We start from the raw sequence: 17,040 nt of genomic DNA, 5'->3' as shown, positions 1-17,040 counted from the left end.
GTGTGGTGGAGATAGCTGGGGAGAGGTAGAGGGTGGCATAAGAATGGGAACGAGGATAAGAGTAAGTATAAAAGTAAAGAATAGGACTTCATCAGGGTGAAAGTATTGGAGGGTACTTTATCACTGAAGATCTTCTATCGACTTCAAGCTAGACTTAAGGGTGGCAATTTGAGGTAAAACCAGGAGCCACTAAATACCAAGAGCCTCAGAAACTGAGGTGGGAAGGCCAAACCGAGGAATTATGTCTGACAGAAGGGAAGAAATGACCGTGGTGGCCTTCTCAGACCCTGTGGGAAAGGCCTCTATCCATCCAGTGAAAGTGTCTACCCAGACCAAGAGGTATTTTAGTTTCCTGACTCGAGGCATGTTGAGTAAAGTCAATTTGCCAGTCCTGGGTGGGGGCAAATCCCCGAGCTTGATGTGTAGGGAAGGGAGGGGGCCTGAACAATCCCTGAGTAGTAGAATAGCAGGTGGAACACTGAGAAGTGATTTCCTTGAGGACAGATTTCCATGATGGAAAGGAAATGAGAGGTTCTAAGAGGCGGACTAGCGGCTTGTAACCTACATGGAAGAGGTTATGAAATGACAGAATAGAATGGGCCTGTGAGGCTGGAAGGAGATATTTTCCTTGGTACAAGAACCATTTGCCTTGTGTGGGAAGAGATTGATAGGTGGAAGTTTCAGTTGGGGAGTAGGTGGGAGTGACTAGATGAGGAGAAAACTGCCATGAGGGATAGAAGTTGGAATGCTAGCTGCTTTTTTAGCTACCTTATGAGCGTAAGCATTGTCCTGAGCAATGGGATCTGATGCCTTTTGATGGCCTTTGCAGTGAATGACTCTAGCTTTCTTTGGAAGTAAAGTGGCCTTGAGAAGAGTTTTTATTAAAGAGGCATTAATGATGGAGGACCCTTGTGTAGTAAGGAAACCTTTCAGCTCATAAAACAGCATGGTGGTGCAGGATATGGGGTCAGCATAAATATTGACACATAGTCCCTTTACAAGAGTGAGGGCCTGAATTAATGCAATGAGTTTGGCTTGCTGAGAGGTAGTGGAGGGGAGCAGTAGCCTCAATGATAGATGTGGAAGATACTATAGCATAGCCTGCCTTGGCTGGTGAGTGGTAATTAGGCCTGGTGGAACTGCCATCAATAAACCAAGTGTGATCAGGGTGAGGAACACGAAAGAAGGAAATATGGGGAAATGGAGTGAATGTCAGGTGGATCAGAGAGATACAGTCATGGGGGTCAGGTGTGGTATCTGGAATAATGTGGAAGGCCGGATTGAAGTCCAGGCCAGGAACAATGGTAACTGTGGGAGACTCAACAAAGAGTGAGTATAGCTGAAGGAATTGGGGAGCAGAAAATATATGTCAGGTGTGAGGAAGAAAATAGATTTCGGAAGTTATGAGAGCTGTAGAGAGTGAGTTGAGCACGGTTTGTGATTTTGAGGGCCTCCAAAAGTATTAAGGCAGTGGCAGCCACCGCACGCAGACATGAAGGCTAGGCTAAAACAGTAAGGTCAAGTTGTTTGGACAGAAAGGCTACAGGGAGCGGTCCTGGCTCTTGTGTAAGAACTCCGACCACACAGCCCTGCACTTCGGCTGTGTGTAATGAAAAGAGAGTGATGAGTTAGGGAGAGCCAGTATGGGAGCAGCTTTTAGGGCTGTTTTTTAAGGAATGGAAAGGGGAGTGGGGAAAGGATTTAGGATCTGTGGGGTCAACTAGGTTTGCTTTTGTGAGTTTATATAATGGTTCACTCAGGATGGTACAACTAGGTATCCAAAGGCGGAAGTACCTAACCATGCCCAGGAAGGAAAGGAGTTGTTCTGTAGAAGGGGTTGGGGTTTGGGAGATTAGCCGGACACAATCAGCAGAGAGAGCACATGTGTTTTCATGCAGAATTATGTTGAGATAGGTAATGGATGAGGAAGAAATTTGGGCTTGACTAAAGCAATGGGGGCTGTCTGTGAAGCCTTGCAGCAGTACAGCCCAGGTAATTAGCTAAGCCTGATGGGTGTCAGGGTCAGTCCAAGTGAAAGCAAAAAGAGGCTGGGATGATGGGTGCAAAGGAATAGTAAAGAAAGCATGTTTGAGATCCAGAACAGAATAATGGCTTATGGAGGGGTTGAGGATAGGAGAGTATATGGCTTTGGCACCATGGGGTGGATAGGCAAGACAATTTGGTTGACAAGGTGCAGATCCTGTACTAATCTGTAAGGCTTGTCCAGTTTTTAGACAGGTAAAATGGGGGAATTGTAAGGAGAGTTTATAGGCTTTAAAAGGCCATGCTGTAATAGGCAAATGATAACAGGCTTTAATCCTTTTAAAGCGTGCTGTGGGATGGGATATTGGCGTTGAGCGGGGTAAGGGTGATCAGGTTTTAATGGGATGGTAAGGGGTGCATCATCTGTCGCCAAGGAGGGAGTAGAGGTATCCTATACTTGTGGATTAAGGTGGGGAGATATAAGGAGAGGATGTGAAGGAGGCTTTGAACTGGGGCAAAAGATGGCAATTGAGATGTGGCTGTAGCCTAGGAATAATCAGGGAAGCAGATAATTTGGTTAAAATGTCTCAGCCTAATATGGGAACTGGGCAGGTGGGGATAACTAAAAGGAGTGTATAAAAGAATATTGTCCAAGTTGGCACCAGATTTGGGGAGTTTTAAGAGGTTTAGGAGCCTGGCCATCAATACCCACAACAGTTTTGGAGGCAAGGGAAACAGGCCCTTGAAAATAAGGTAATGTGGAGTGAGTAGCCTCCATGTTGATTAAGAAGGGGATGGACTTACCCTCCACTGTAAGAGTTACCTGAAGCTCAGCATCCATGATGGTCCAGGAGGCTTCTGAGGTGATCAGGCAGTGTCAGTCTTCAGCCGCTAAGACAAGAAGATCTGGGAAGGAGTCAGTCAGAGAGCCTTGGGCCAGAATTCCCAGGGGAATGGCTGCCAGGCGAATTGAACAGTCCGATTCTCTGTGGGGTCCCACACAGATGGGACACGGCTTAGGAGGAATCCTGGGCTGCGGGCATTCCTTGGCCCAGTGGCCAGATTTCCGGTACTTGCTTCTGGGGGAGGAGGTTCTGGAGGAACCCCTGGCAGCTGTGGTTCAGGCGTTTGGAGTTCTTGTGTGCTGGAGCTGTGGCTGGGGTTTGTCTCACAGTGGAGGCAAGGAATTGCAACTTAGAAATACATTGCTACTTGGCTGCCTCTACTCTATTATTGTACACCTTGAAGGCAAGGTTAATTAAGTCCCGTTGTGGGGTCTGAAGGCCGGAATTTAATTTTTGGACCTTTATTTAATGTCAGGAGCAGATTGGGAAATAAAATAAAATGCATATTGAGAATAAGATGGCCTTCTGACCCTATGGGTCTAGGGCAGTAAAACATCTAAGGGTTGTTGCCAAATGGGCCATGGACTGGGCTGAGTTTTTATATTTGATGAAAAAGAGCCAAAATGCTAGCTGATTTGGGAGAGGTTGGATAAAGAGAAAAGGAGCATTAACCTTGACTATGCCTTTAGCTCCAGCCACCTCTCTAAGAGGAAATTGCTGGGCGGGTGGGGGAGGGCTAGTCGCGGAACGAAACTGTAAGCCAGACCGGGTGAGGAGGGGAGGTGATAAAAAGATTATGGGGTGGGGGTGCAGAGGCTGAGGAAGAATTGGGACCTGGCTTGGTCTGGCGAGGAGCAGCCTGGGGAGAAAGGGAGGTCAGATGAGTCCATAGAAAAGGAGGATTCAAAGGACTCAGAGCTTGGGGTGGAGACTGAAGGAACAGACAGGAGAGAAAGAAGAAAGATTTGGGACAAGTCTCATTGGGAGCAGAGACTAGGGAGGGACCAATGTGTAAAAGAATGCCTGGACGTCAGGCACCTCAGACCATTTGCCCATTTTACAACAAAAATTATCTAGATCTTGTAGGATAGACAAATCGAAAGTGCCATTCTCTGGCCACTTGGAACTACTGTCGAGTTTGTATTGGGGCTAAGCGGTATTGCAGAAGAAAATAAGACACTTAGATTTTAGGTCAGGCAAGAGTTGAAGAGGTTTTAAGTTCTTGAGAACACAGGCTAAGGGAGAAGAAGGAGGAATGGAGGGTGGAAGGTTGCCCATAGTGAAGGAGGCAAGTTCAAAGAGAAAGGTAGAGACACGGACAAGTGGGGTGGGGAGCAGCCCTGGGCTGCAACGTGGGTGAGCAGCCAAAGCAGGCGTCCCTGCAATTGACTTGCCACCAAGGGAACGTGAGTGAATGACCAAGGCAGGCGTCCCCGCGGAGATCAGACACCAATGGAACGTGGGTGAATAATCAGAGAGGCATCCCCGCAATGATTAAACACCAAGGGAAGGCTGCCTTCCAGAGTCCATGACCGGCGCCAGAGTTTTGGGTCCATGGATAAAATGTGTCTCTTTTGTCTCTACCAGAAAATGAAAGGAATTGAAATTAAGAGAAGGGAGAGATTGAAGGATGGTGCCAAGATTGAAAGGAGAAAGAGGTTGAGGGATAGTGAGAGAGATTGGAGAAGACAGTAAAAAGAGGCTGCTTACCCGATTTAAAGTCAGTGAGCTGTTCCTTGGGCTGGTTGGTCTGAGGACCTGAGGTCGTAGGTGGATCTCTTCACGGAGTAAGGGTGAGGACAGGGGACTGGTCTCCCGAAGGAGTCCCGCTGACGCGGGTCTTTGGCACCAAATGTCTCACATGTCCATGTAAAGAGACCACCAAAGAGGCTTTGTGTGAGCAACAAGGCTGTTTATTTCACCTGGGTACAGATGGGCTGAGTCTGAAAAGAGAGTCAGCAAGGGTGGTGGGATTATCATTAGTTCTTACAGGTTTTGGGATAGGCGGTGGAGTTAAGAGCAATGTTTTGGGAGCAGGGGATGGATCTCACAAAGTACATTCTCAAGGGTGGGGAGAATTACAAAGAAATTACAAAGGGTGGGGCAGAAACAAATTACAATGGTGGAATGTCATCAGTTAAGCTATTTTCACTTCTGTGGAACTTCAGTCCTTCAGACCATCTGGATGTATATGTGCAGGTCACTGGGGATATGATGCCTTAGCTTGGGCTCAGAGGCCTGACAAAGGTGTGTGTTCTGGGGCAGACAATCCCCCTTTCCCACTTCCACAGCTTGGGCAATCACTGTGTTTGGGGTGTCTCCCAGGTCCTGCAGGAGCAATCCTCTTCCTTCAGAGGGTCTGTGGGTTTTCTTGGCTTTCCTGGTTTATTCCTGCAGTAGTTCTGGAGCAAAAGTTCATGATGAGAGTGTCCACACACTGCTCTGTCTGTCCAAGTGGGAGCTGCAAACCTGTCCTGCCTCCCATCTGCCATGATGTTCTCAAGTCTCTCTTGTCCCTTCTCTCTCAAATGCATTTGGTGAATTCATTCTTCAAAATACAGGTAAAGCCTCACATTCCCTGTGAGAACACCTCCAACCATCTTTTGCACATCTCTAGGATATCACTTAGCATATCATGTTAGAAAGTTTTATTTGATATATTTCTCTCCTTTGAGTATAGGAAACCTCAGTTTCATGAGGATAGCGATTAGCTGCATTTATTTTGTTTGTTTGTTTTTGTTTTTGAGACAGAGTCTCGCTTTGTCACCTAGGCTGGAGTGCAGTGGTGTGATCTCGGCTCACTGCAACCTCCACCTCCTGGGTTCAAGCAATTCGCCTGCCTCAGCCTCCCAAGTAGCTGGGACTACAGGTGTACACCACCACACCCAGCTAATTTTTGTATTTTTAGTAGAGACAAGGTTTCACCATGTTGCCCAGGCTGGTCTCGAACTCCTGACCTCAGGTGATCCACTCGCCTTGGCCTCCCAAAGTGCTGGGATTACAGATGTGAGCCACAGCACCTGGCCTGTTTATTTTTAAAAATAGTACCAAGCATATAATAAAAACTCAATGAGTTAATGAATGAATGTAATGAATACAAGATTCAGTCACTTAACTATGGAGTGACAACCATCTTCTTTTACTCATTTAACACATTTATTTGGCAGTTATTTGTTTCATGTCTACTTTATGCCAGGCATCAATCCAGTACAGCCAATGAGCAAGACACACAAAGTCACTGCTTTCATGAAGCTTACATTCTAGCAGCAGTGACAGAAAAAAAAATGGAGCAATAAGTAAACAAGGAAATTATCAGATAATGATGAGTGCTTTGAAAGACTCAGCATAGGCTGATATGATAGAAAAGAGGGTCAGGAAAGGCCTCTCTGAGGAGGTGACATTGAAGCTTAGATCCGAATGACCTGAAGGAGCCAGCTATGCCAGACAGATGGGAAGGCTGGAGCAAAAGCCCTGTGGCAAGAATGAACTTGACCAATTCTCCAAAAACAAAAGGGAGAGCAAGGTGATGAAAGAGCTTAATGAAAGGGGGAACTTACTGTGAGGGGAAAGGTAGGCAGTGGTAGGTACTGTGGGGCTGCGTAAGCCAGGTTGGGCATATGGAGTTGAATTTATACACAGTAGGAGGTTTTTCAGCAGGTGACAACATGATTTAATTTATGTTTTAAAAAGATCACTCTGGTGTCTCATCAGAGAAGAACTTATAGTGGATTAAGAGGGGGAGCAGGGAGTCATCTCAGGAGGCTACTGCAGTTGTCCAGGGAGAGTTGATGGGATGGTGGCTTGGATGGTGATGGCAACAATGGAGAAGGGAAAGAAGTGTACTGGTTCAGGGACATTTTGGAGGTTTGCTCTTGAGTTGGATGAGTAGCATGAGGGGGTAAGAGCTTTCAGAGATAGTTTGATGAATGCAAATCCTTTATTCACTTTTGTTACCAGGAATTTAGTACTAAGGATTTTATTGACTTTGTGACCAGGAATTTAGCACTAAGTATTAGTCAAAAGAGAAAAGAGTGTGGAATCCTTTTGCACATCCTTGCTGATGGCTATTGGGTCAAGTGGAAATGTAGAGAAGACTTGTTTTTGGACAGAGGCTGACCTTGGGGATACTAAGCATTTTCGTGAGGAGGGGAGTGCTTTGGCTAACAATATTTAATATGCCCTCGCAAGATACCAAAACCAACCAGCAAGAGACGCATAGCATCTACTGAGGTGCCAACAATATCAGAAGTTGAAAATGCCAACACAAAAGGACCTCCTGGGCCTTTCTTTTAGGTGTGTCAGTGAATGTGAGATGTGGAGAGACAGTGGAACATGGTTAACTGAAGTCTTTTTCAAAAATGCCTTCTAGGAGAAGATCGTCAGGCCGCCTACTGGAGCTTTGGCTGCTTTTCTAGCCAAATAGGAAATGTGTAAGTGTCCTAAGGGCTCGGGCCACGTCTTAGTCATCTTTGAATTCCCACCCAAGGATTAGCAGAATGCATGACAAAATACATTGCAAGAGCTGAGTGAAGATTTAAGCAAAGGGAAAAATGACAATTGTCCCAGAGGATAGTCCAGCCCTTTGTATGCTGTAACCTCAATATCAAATTTATGTTTTGTGGTTTGGCTATGATCCCATTAAGGCTAATTTCTCTTTCCTGGGAAACATTAGATCATAATCAATTCCTTTGTTCCATTTTTTTTTTTTTTGAGACAGGGTCTCACTCTATCACCCAGGCTAGAGTGCAGTGGTGTGATTCAGCTCACTGCAACCTCCTGAGCTCAAGCGATCCTCCATCCTTGGCCTCCCAACTAGCTGGGACCACAAGCGTGCACCACTGTGTCCGGCTAATTTTTGTATTTTTTTAATAGAGACAGAAAAATACCCAGCTCGGCTAGTCTCGAACTCCTGGATTCAAGCAATCTGCCTGTCTTGGCCTCTCAAAGTGCTGAGGTTACAGGCATAAGCCACCATGCCCGGCCCTCCATTTGTTTGATTAAATATGCTAAACCCAATTTTCCAATGTACATTTACCAAATAATTTTTATGTTTTGTTCTGTTGCAAATTTTTGTGTCACTTGATAACTAATTGCCACCTCAGTTATATTTACTTATGTGTACAAACATACTATATACAAATTTTCTTCATTTGTTAAAGAAAATAAAATTGAATAAAAATTATGAATACAAATAAACAAGTGTAGAAATAAAGGGTACCCATAACTTTGCCTTCAAAGAAACTTTAAAGATTTATGCGGGGACTTTTTTCTATGTATATACATGCATACACACACACACACACACACACACACACATTTTGTGGGGGTGACAAAAATGGGATCACTGTAGACTTAATGTTTTGCAATTGGATTTAAATATTCTTTTTAAATATAAGTAATATAATTAATAAGTGGGAACTTAACTTTGAGTTCAGAGTGTGCTTCTTCTTCTTTTTCTCTTTTCTTTGACAGTATTTCTTTTTATACCTTTTATAATATAGAACATTATTCTATGAGCCCAACTGGGAAAATGAATGGAAGTTCAACTAAGTAAGATGTCAGCCCAACTTAAGGACTTAGGCATCTGGTGAGTATTTGGACAAGATGACCTCTGATTTCTCCAACTCTGAGATTCTGTGAATGGAGACAGGAGATAGGAATTTGTAAGGCTAATTGGACTGAAAAGACTGAATTACTGGTATAAGGGAGTTCTGGGAAATTAGGTTGGAAAGGCAGATTATGGCCTGGTTGCATTTACATCTTGGCTCTCCAGCTGGGCATGTAGGTGCATGTTGGGAGCAAATGCACATGAAAGAAGAGTGACAAGATCAGAAATCTTCTGCTTCCCCTTCTCCTTCCCCTTCTCCTTCCCCTTCCCCTTCCCCTCCCCCTTCCCCTCCCCCTTCCCCTCCTCCTCCTCCTTTTTCTTCTTTTTCCTCCTCCTCTTCTTCCTCTTCTTTTTTCTTCTTCTCCCTTCCTCTCCTCTCTTTTCATCTTCCTCTTTTCTAACTTTTATAGAAAATGAACATCAAATTCTCTCACTTTTATGGGCTTCCTCTTCCTTGAATTCCCATATGAAGTAACTTGAGCTCACTTCCCACATAATGAAGGAAAGTTCTATGCCAGATACACAAATCTGTCCTCTCTTTTCCTATAAATCTGAAAACAGTAAATCTCCATAAAGACAGGGACTAGTTTTACCTACATTGTCTTACAATAGTATACAAAGACTTGCATGCAAATAGGACTCACTACAATTTTTACTTTTTATTTTTAATTATGGTAAAATACACATAACAAAATTTATCATCAACCATTTTTAAGTGTACATTTCAGTGGTATTAAGTACATTCACATTGTTGTACAACCATCACTACCATCCATCTCTAGAACTCTTTTCATTTTGCAAAACTGAAACTCGGCCGAATGCGGTGGCTCATGCCTGTAATCCCAGCACTTTGGGAGGCTGAGGCGGGTGGATCACCTGAGGTCAGGAGTTCGAGACCAGCCTGGCCAACATGGTGAAACCCCATCTCTAATGAACATACAAAAAAAATTAGCCGGGTCTGGTGGCAGGCGCCTGTAATCCCAGCTACTTGGGAGGCTGAGACAGGAGAATCACTTGAACCCAGGAGGCGGAGGTTGCAGTGAGCTGAGATGGCGCTGTTGCACTCCAGCCTGGGGGACAAGAGCAAGACTTCGTCTCAAGAAAACAAAAATAAAAACAAGAACAAACAAACAAAAAACAAACAAACTGAAACTCTATGCTCATTAAACAATAACTCCCCATTCACTCCTTCCCTCATCCCTTGGCAACCACCATTCTACTTCCTCTGTAAATTGGATTATTCTAGGTTCCTTGTATAAATGGAACCACACAATACTTGTCCTTTTGTAGATGACTTATTTCACTTAGCAAAATGTCCTCAAGTTTCATACATAATCTATTCTATACCAGACTTTCCTTCCTTTTTAAGGCCAAGTAATACTCCATTGCATCTATATGGCACATTTTATTCATTGATTCATCTAACTAAAATTATTTTGATGAGAATCCTGTAGCCCATAGATCCATTAAGGCCACAGACTTCTTTTGGGCCTGCAAAAGTCACCACTGTATCACTTAAAAGTTTCCCAACATTTCCTGATTTTGTTTGACAGCCTAGAATTCTTTGAGATGCTTTTTATTCTCAGACATAGCTGCTGTTCTTTCAGGGATCAGGGTATCTTAGGGCCAGGGCTGTGGTTAGATAGGAAGAAGGATGAGATCAAGGCCACAAGTAGGTTAATATTACCTTATTCAACAAGTATTCACAGGTCACTCTTTTTGGAAAACACCACTTTAGTTGCTATGGTAGCTACTCTATATCACAATGGCCAGGTGGCCTTTGGGTGGAGAGAGTGATGTAATTTGTAAATCAACGGGCTTGACACTACTTAGACTCTGGGCTTAATAACCAAGATACATTCTTACAGAGAAGTTGTGCTTTTCACATACATGCAGGCATTTCCACAAGTCAAGAAACAGCAGAAGATGCTGGACGTGGTGGCTCACGCCTGTAATCTCAGCACTTTGGGAAGCCAAGGTGGGCAGATCATGAGGTCAAGAGATCAAGACCATCCTGGCCAACATGGTGAAACCCCCATCTCTACTAAAAATACAAAAACTACCTGGGCGTGGTGGTGCGTGCCTATAGTCCCAGCTACTCAGGAGGCTGAGGCAGGAGAATTGCTTGAACTTGGGAGGCAGAGGTTGCAGTGATTGTGCCGCTGTACTCCAGCCTGGGTGACAGAGTGAGACTCCATCTCAAAAAAAAAAAAAAAAAAAAAAAGAGACAGCAGAAGATGGACAAGAGACTCTGCCTCCCATCTTCCCTTCACAACTCACCCTTCTTACCCCAACTACCTCCTTCCAGTGGCTTGGTTTTGAGGCCATGTTGTAAATTAGCTGCAAAAGCAGACCAGGGAAGATGTTTCTCCTAACGTTCTTTCCCTACACCTTGCAAGCCCCCCTGTATTTTCAGTATTTCTGGTAAGGACCTCACCACATGTGGTGCAGAGCATGGTACTATGCAGAATGATGTAGAGAGAATGAATTTTCCCTTTCCAGACACATTTTATGTTATCACTGTTGTCAAAGCAGATGAAAAATCAGGTTGCCGCTGAGTCACAGCCTCCACAATGGCAAACCCCCTTTCCTCCATGTGTCCAGAGAACTGATGTAATTTCTTAAGAGATTTCACAGGAAAAAGTGATTTTTTCTGTGTATCTCCCAGTAATGTTACTTTGGTTTATGCTCATAAAAGCATAGGTTGGCTGTAATCTTAATTAGCCCTCATTGAACAATATTTTTCTTATTTTTTTCCTAGGGTTTTCTTCAGTAACCATATCTAATTTTTTTGTCACAGCAGTGTGCCCCAAGAAAAAGTTTCAGACAGCAGAAACAGATCTAAAGATTAATAGTATATAAAAGATGTTCTACTTTTTTTTCCAAAAAGTGAAGCTAATCAGAATGAAATATAAGAAAGTGTAATTTTTCTAGATGTTTATGTCTGTACCACAGCAGGGGGGTTCCCTTGTAAATGAGTTATCTTATTTTTTCCAAAAAGAAGTTTATTGCAAGGAGGCTTACTAACTAGTCCTGGGAGTTGATGAAAGTCCCATCTCTTTGCCTGGGGTGCGTAACTCAGCGGGAGTCAATTCCACACGGAGTTTTGGTGGCGATGATCTCACTATTTTATACCTCATGTCTACACTTTAGTTTATGTAAAAAAGTTCCTTTCCCTGATGAAAAATGTCCCGTCTGTGACAAAGTTGTTCTTGCCTTTTCATGTGTCCTTTTTTCCTCCCAGTTGGACATGAATCACACTCTTCATATTTTGGCATGTAGTAGTTATTAATTAATTCAACCAGTTGAAGAGAGTCCCATGCCAGATTGTTACTGGCACTTGTTATTTGACATCTGTGGGTACAACTGGTAATGAGCAGGCTTTGTCTGAAATCCTCAGTCAGCAGCACAATATCCCAGGAGACGGGACCATCACAGCTAGCATGCACGCCCTGCTGCTTTCTGCCTCCCACGTAAAGGCTGGGAGATGGCCACATAGATGCAATGATCTAGGGCTAATAAAGTATGGGCTTCCCTAAAGTAGCTTCCTTACTGGACTACTAGAATAACATTAAAGTTAATTTAAAAATTTCTAATTGATATATAATATTTGTACTTTTTATACGGTTCACATATTTTGTTACAGGCATAGAATGTATAATAATCAAGTCAGGGTATTTAGGGTATTTATATTTTTGTACTGGGAACACTTCTTTCCAGTATTTATTTATTTGTCTTTCTTTGTACTGGGAACATTTCAAGTCCTCTCTTCTAGCTAATTTGAAATATACAATACAATGTTCACTGTAGTCACCTATTCTGCTATAGAACATTAGAACTTATTTTTTCTATCTAACTGTATATTTGTACCCATTAACTAACCTCTTTTCATCCCTGCCACACTCTTCTCAGCCTATGGTAACTACCATTCCACTCTCTACCTCTATGAGATCAACGCTTTTAGCTCCACGTATGAGTGAGAACCTGCGATATTTGTCTTTCTGTGCCTGGCTTATTTCTAAAGATAATTCTTTAGGTTAATATTTTAGCTCTGTAAAATATTTCATTTAAACCAGAACCCTTAATCTAGGTTCCATGGACTCCCAGGAGTCTATGAATGGCTTAGGCGTTAAGTGAAACATCTGAAATTTCATGCAGGTTTTGTGTATGTAGGAATGCTTCTGGGAGAAGAATTCCTAGCTCTCATCAGAGTCTCAAATATATCTGTCCCTGCCTCACTCTCGAAGTGATTTGGGTGATTGCACTGTGATATATGTATAATAGTTCCCAATCATTTAGTCAATTAACCTTTATTAATAAACATAGGATAAATGATTGCCTGAGAAGGGCACTTTATTAGTGAGGGTTCTCAAGAGAAACAGAACCAATAGGATACTTGTAGATATATGGAAAGAGATTGATTGTAAGAGATTGCCTCATGTGACTGTGAAGGTTGAGAAGCCCCACAATCTGCCATCTGCAAGCTGGAGCCCCAGGAAAACCAGTAGTATATTACAGTCCAAGCCCAAAGCCCTGAGAACCAGGAGCTCTGGTGTCCAAGGACAGAAGTAGATGGATGTCTCAGCTCAAGCAGACAGAATAAATTCACCTTTCCTTTGCCTTTTTGTTCTATTTAGGCCCTCAATAGATTGGATGATGCCTGCCCACATTGGAAAGAGCAGATCTCCTTTACTCACTCCACCAATTCAAAAGCTACTCTCTTCTGGAAACACCTTCACAGACATGCCCAGAAATAATGTTTTCCCAGCTCTCTGAGCATCCCATAGCCCAGTCAAACTGACCCATAAAATTAATAACCACAGGCACCGTGTTAGACATTTTTGGGAGAAACACAGATACAGCACAACTCTTATTTTGGAAAAGATTACCATCTTTGGGAGAATTAATTGTATAATGATTCCCCAAAGACAGCAATGCAAGGCTGTAAATGTGCCCAGTAAGTGGTATGGACAAAATGTGCTAAAATAATTTAGAGAATGGAGGGATCACTAGTGGCCCTTGGGTTGTTGGAAAAGGAGCTTAAATTGAGCCTGAAGATGCATCAGCAAAGCCTGACACTGGTGTTCAGTCAGCATGCTCTAGAGGTTTAGACCAGTTGTTAAATAATGAAATATTTTTGTATCATTTGGTAAGTATCATTTGGTAAGATCATTTTGTATCATTTGGTAAGTAGTAGCAGTCTTCCCCCATCTCCATCCTTGTGCCTCCACCAAGCTGGCCATACCTGTTCCTCCACCAGGAATTCCCAACTTCTCTTCCCCTGACCTTCCTAAGATCTAGCAACTGAGGGATCTCAGCCTAGAAAGAATTCTCTGGGACATTGCTCCAGCACTCTGGTGAGAGCCATTCTCGTGGTTCAATGTCCATGCTGAGCAGTTGTGTTTTCACTATCACCACTGCATGTATAGTGTGTGTGTGGGTTTGTTGAAAGTTCACTTGTCTGACTGTATAACTGAAATAATAGAAAGGAAAGAGAAAACAACTCAGGAGAGGAAAATAGTAAGAGAGAGAAGAGGCCTAGTATGTTCTGGAGTTGGATAGCTGACTAATTCAGTGGGATGTGGAAGGGAGTAATGGCTGATGAAGTTACAGACAAACTGTAGCCAGCCTGTGGTGGAAAGTTTGGTATTGGGAGTGACGGGAGGGAGTGTACATCTTACACTCTGGAATTTGGATTGTATATATGGGATGTCATCTGCAAGTGCTTAACATGTCGAATGACATGATGATACTAACCCTTTTAGAAGAATAATCTGGCATGAGTATGCAGGATGAAAGGAAAGAAAATCATTAGCAGGGTAAATTCCAGATGTAGATTAGCCCTATGAAAAGTCCTGCAGGAATAAAACATTCAACTATGAATTTTCATGCAAGAGAGTAAGGGGAAAAAGAGATACTGGCTGTGGCATGAGAAATGGAACTGGGCAGAATTTTTGAAATCAAGTTTTAAGAAATCTGTGCCATCTAGTCACATTGCCCTTTGCAGGAGGCCAGATGAGGTTTGTGGCCACAGAAGGGGCTGTATGAGCAGCAGAGAAAACAATTGCTGCTTGGTATATCTTAAGAGACTACATCACAAAAAACCCACTCAATATTACCCACCTTTCTTACGTGTAGTTCATTAAAGAATATGGCAAAAATGGCCGGGCGCGGTGGCTCACGCCTGTAATCCCAGCACTTTGGGAGGCCGAGACGGGCGGATCACGAGGTCAAGAGATCGAGACCATCCTGGCTAACACGGTGAAACCCCGTCTCTACTAAAAATACAAAAAAATTAGCCGGGCATGGCAGCAGGCGCTGTAGTCCCACCTACTCGGGAGGCTGAGGCAGGAGAATGGCGTGAACTCCGGAGGCGGAGCTTGCAGTGAGCCGAGATCGCGCCACTGCACTCCAGCCTGGGTGACAGAGCGAGAATCCGTCTCAAAAAAAAAAAAAAAAAAAAAAAAAAGGGAATATGGCAAAAATAAGAGAAACAGAGAGTGTGAGAGAAAGATCTTAGACTTACTATTTGACTGACTTGTTTTTATGTGTTCTATCTAAATCTGGATCAGCAAACAACTAAGTCTTGGCAGCCCAGAATCTGTTCCTGGCACACACTGCACAATTCGAGGGGACACGAGGAGGCATTGTGCAGTGCCCATCCAGTGTCATTTTATGCAGTTGTCTTTGTGACTCTATTCAGGTCTTGCATTTTATATTTTAACCTATCTAATTATTTTTTCCTATGCAACAGTCATCCCTTTCAACTCTTCTAATTATAGCTTAAAATCAGAGGACAATATTAATATTATTATTTAATTTTGCATTTACTGTTCAAAAAGTATTTTTATGTACATTAGCTAAATTAATCCTCACCAAACACCCTATAATTGGTAGGTAACATTACTGTCATTATTTTTACATTTGAGAAACTGAGAAATGGAACCTCGGAAAGCTAAAGGGAAATGCGATCAGTAGTAACATTTTTTTGAGCACCTATTATGTACCAGATCCTTTACATAAGCCCAAGTTCACAGAGCTAGTCAGGCGCAAAGCAAAGACTCAGCTTGGTTCTCCTGGTGATTTTAAGGTGGTGCAATTTCCATGACAAACCAGCTTACCAGGTGTTGTTTGTCCACCTGAGAAAACTTCTATTTGAGTATTGGCACCAAATTAGAGTTCTTATTCTTCAAAAGGTTGAAAAACAGCTCAGGTCAATCTCCCAAAAGGCAACAATGTTTCCATTCCAATTCATAAAGTCACCAAGCAGTAAGATCTGAAGGACACTGTTTTGTTTATTTTTATTGGAGATGAAGCTTGTTTTTATTTATAATTTCCCTGGAGGGGTTTAAGCCCTGAGAAGGATGAATTAACTCTGGCTTTGTATATTAAACATCATCAAACTGCCCCATGCAGATATTATGTTATTAAAATGAGTCCTGTGTGTGAGATCATTCTATCTTGTTACATTGTACACTAGGGCAAACTATTTAGAATAAATTTAAATGAATAATTAATGAAAGAGAAGAGAATACCCCTTTCAAGTTCCCATATACACTTGCCCTGTTTTTTTTCTTGGCTTTTCCTACTTCCTCTTTCCACTCTTTAGTGTCATTTTGACTCATTTCCCCTCACTGTTTATTCCTTCCTTTCCCTCAGGGTAGCTATAATGTCAGCCTAGCTACAAGCAAGAAGCCAATGCTCTCTGAAGGAGATGGCATGAAAGACAGGAACAGCTCTTGTTCTTTCCTCAGGAAAAGAACACCAGGGTGTGGAGACAAAAGGACTCCATTTTGGATGCTGATCTGCCATGTTGAGTTCTGATTAGCCCCAGTCCCATGAATGCCTCCTAATTCCTCATTTATTTACTGTCCTTAGCGTAAGAACATGTCAACCCTGCTGTTATCACACAAATTATAGGCTATAATGCATATGGCATTCTTGCCTGTTTTGGAGGGTTGCTTTTAATTGTCTTGCTGGAGCGCGTATACCCTTTCCCTGTTATGTATAAGCCCTGGGTCTGGGTAATAACAGTGCAGAGATGTCTTGCAGCCCCACTCCCATCTTAAGTTTCCATTAAAACACTCCTTACTGACAAACTGGATTTGTCTGCCTTGTTCTTTGGTATCTCAGTTCCTTTGGCATTTGGGGGCTGCTTTGCATATACCACCCCTTCATGAAACACACGGACACCTAGAAATACCTCACTTTCTGTCTGGGGACTCGCGAACCAGGCTGGCAAACAGGAAGAGGGTTCTGTGCTTCCTGACAGCCAGGTAGCACATAAAATCCGTCCACCAGAATGACGATTTCTGGTCATGCTTTTAGTGAACCAGTTAGTCTACGGCCTTGTTTCTCAAGGTGTAGTCCAAGTGTGTCCGGAATTGGTGGGTTCTTGGTCTCACTGACTTCAACAATAAAGCTGCGGACCCTCATGGTGAGTGTCACAGTTCTTAAAGGCGGCATGTCCGGGCTTTGTTCCTTCTGCTACTCAGATGTGTTCGGAGTTTCTTCCTGCTGGTGGGTTCGTGGTCTCGCTGGCTCAGGAGTGAGGCTGCCGACCTTCGCGGTGAGTGTTACAGCTCTTAAGGCCGCGCATCTGGA

At 43.2% G+C, this 17,040-nt stretch overlaps 1 long non-coding RNA gene across 1 annotated transcript in view; it reads left to right on the top strand.

Moving 5' to 3' along the window:
• Window positions 1-16,532, top strand: part of LOC103889961 (uncharacterized) — an 82,069-nt gene extending 65,537 nt beyond the window's left edge. Inside the window, exons 7-10 of the long non-coding RNA XR_008522606.2 lie at window positions 7,198-7,258; window positions 8,330-8,415; window positions 10,333-10,414; window positions 16,096-16,532. This is a non-coding gene — a long non-coding RNA (uncharacterized LOC103889961). The remainder of the gene's footprint in view (window positions 1-7,197; window positions 7,259-8,329; window positions 8,416-10,332; window positions 10,415-16,095) is intronic.
• The last annotated feature ends 508 nt before the right edge of the window (window positions 16,533-17,040 follow it).

This window comes from Pongo abelii, chromosome 11 (genome assembly GCF_028885655.2).
Source record: "Pongo abelii isolate AG06213 chromosome 11, NHGRI_mPonAbe1-v2.0_pri, whole genome shotgun sequence".
Lineage (NCBI taxonomy): Eukaryota > Metazoa > Chordata > Mammalia > Primates > Hominidae > Pongo > Pongo abelii.
This window is presented reverse-complemented; position numbering and strand designations above follow the sequence as displayed.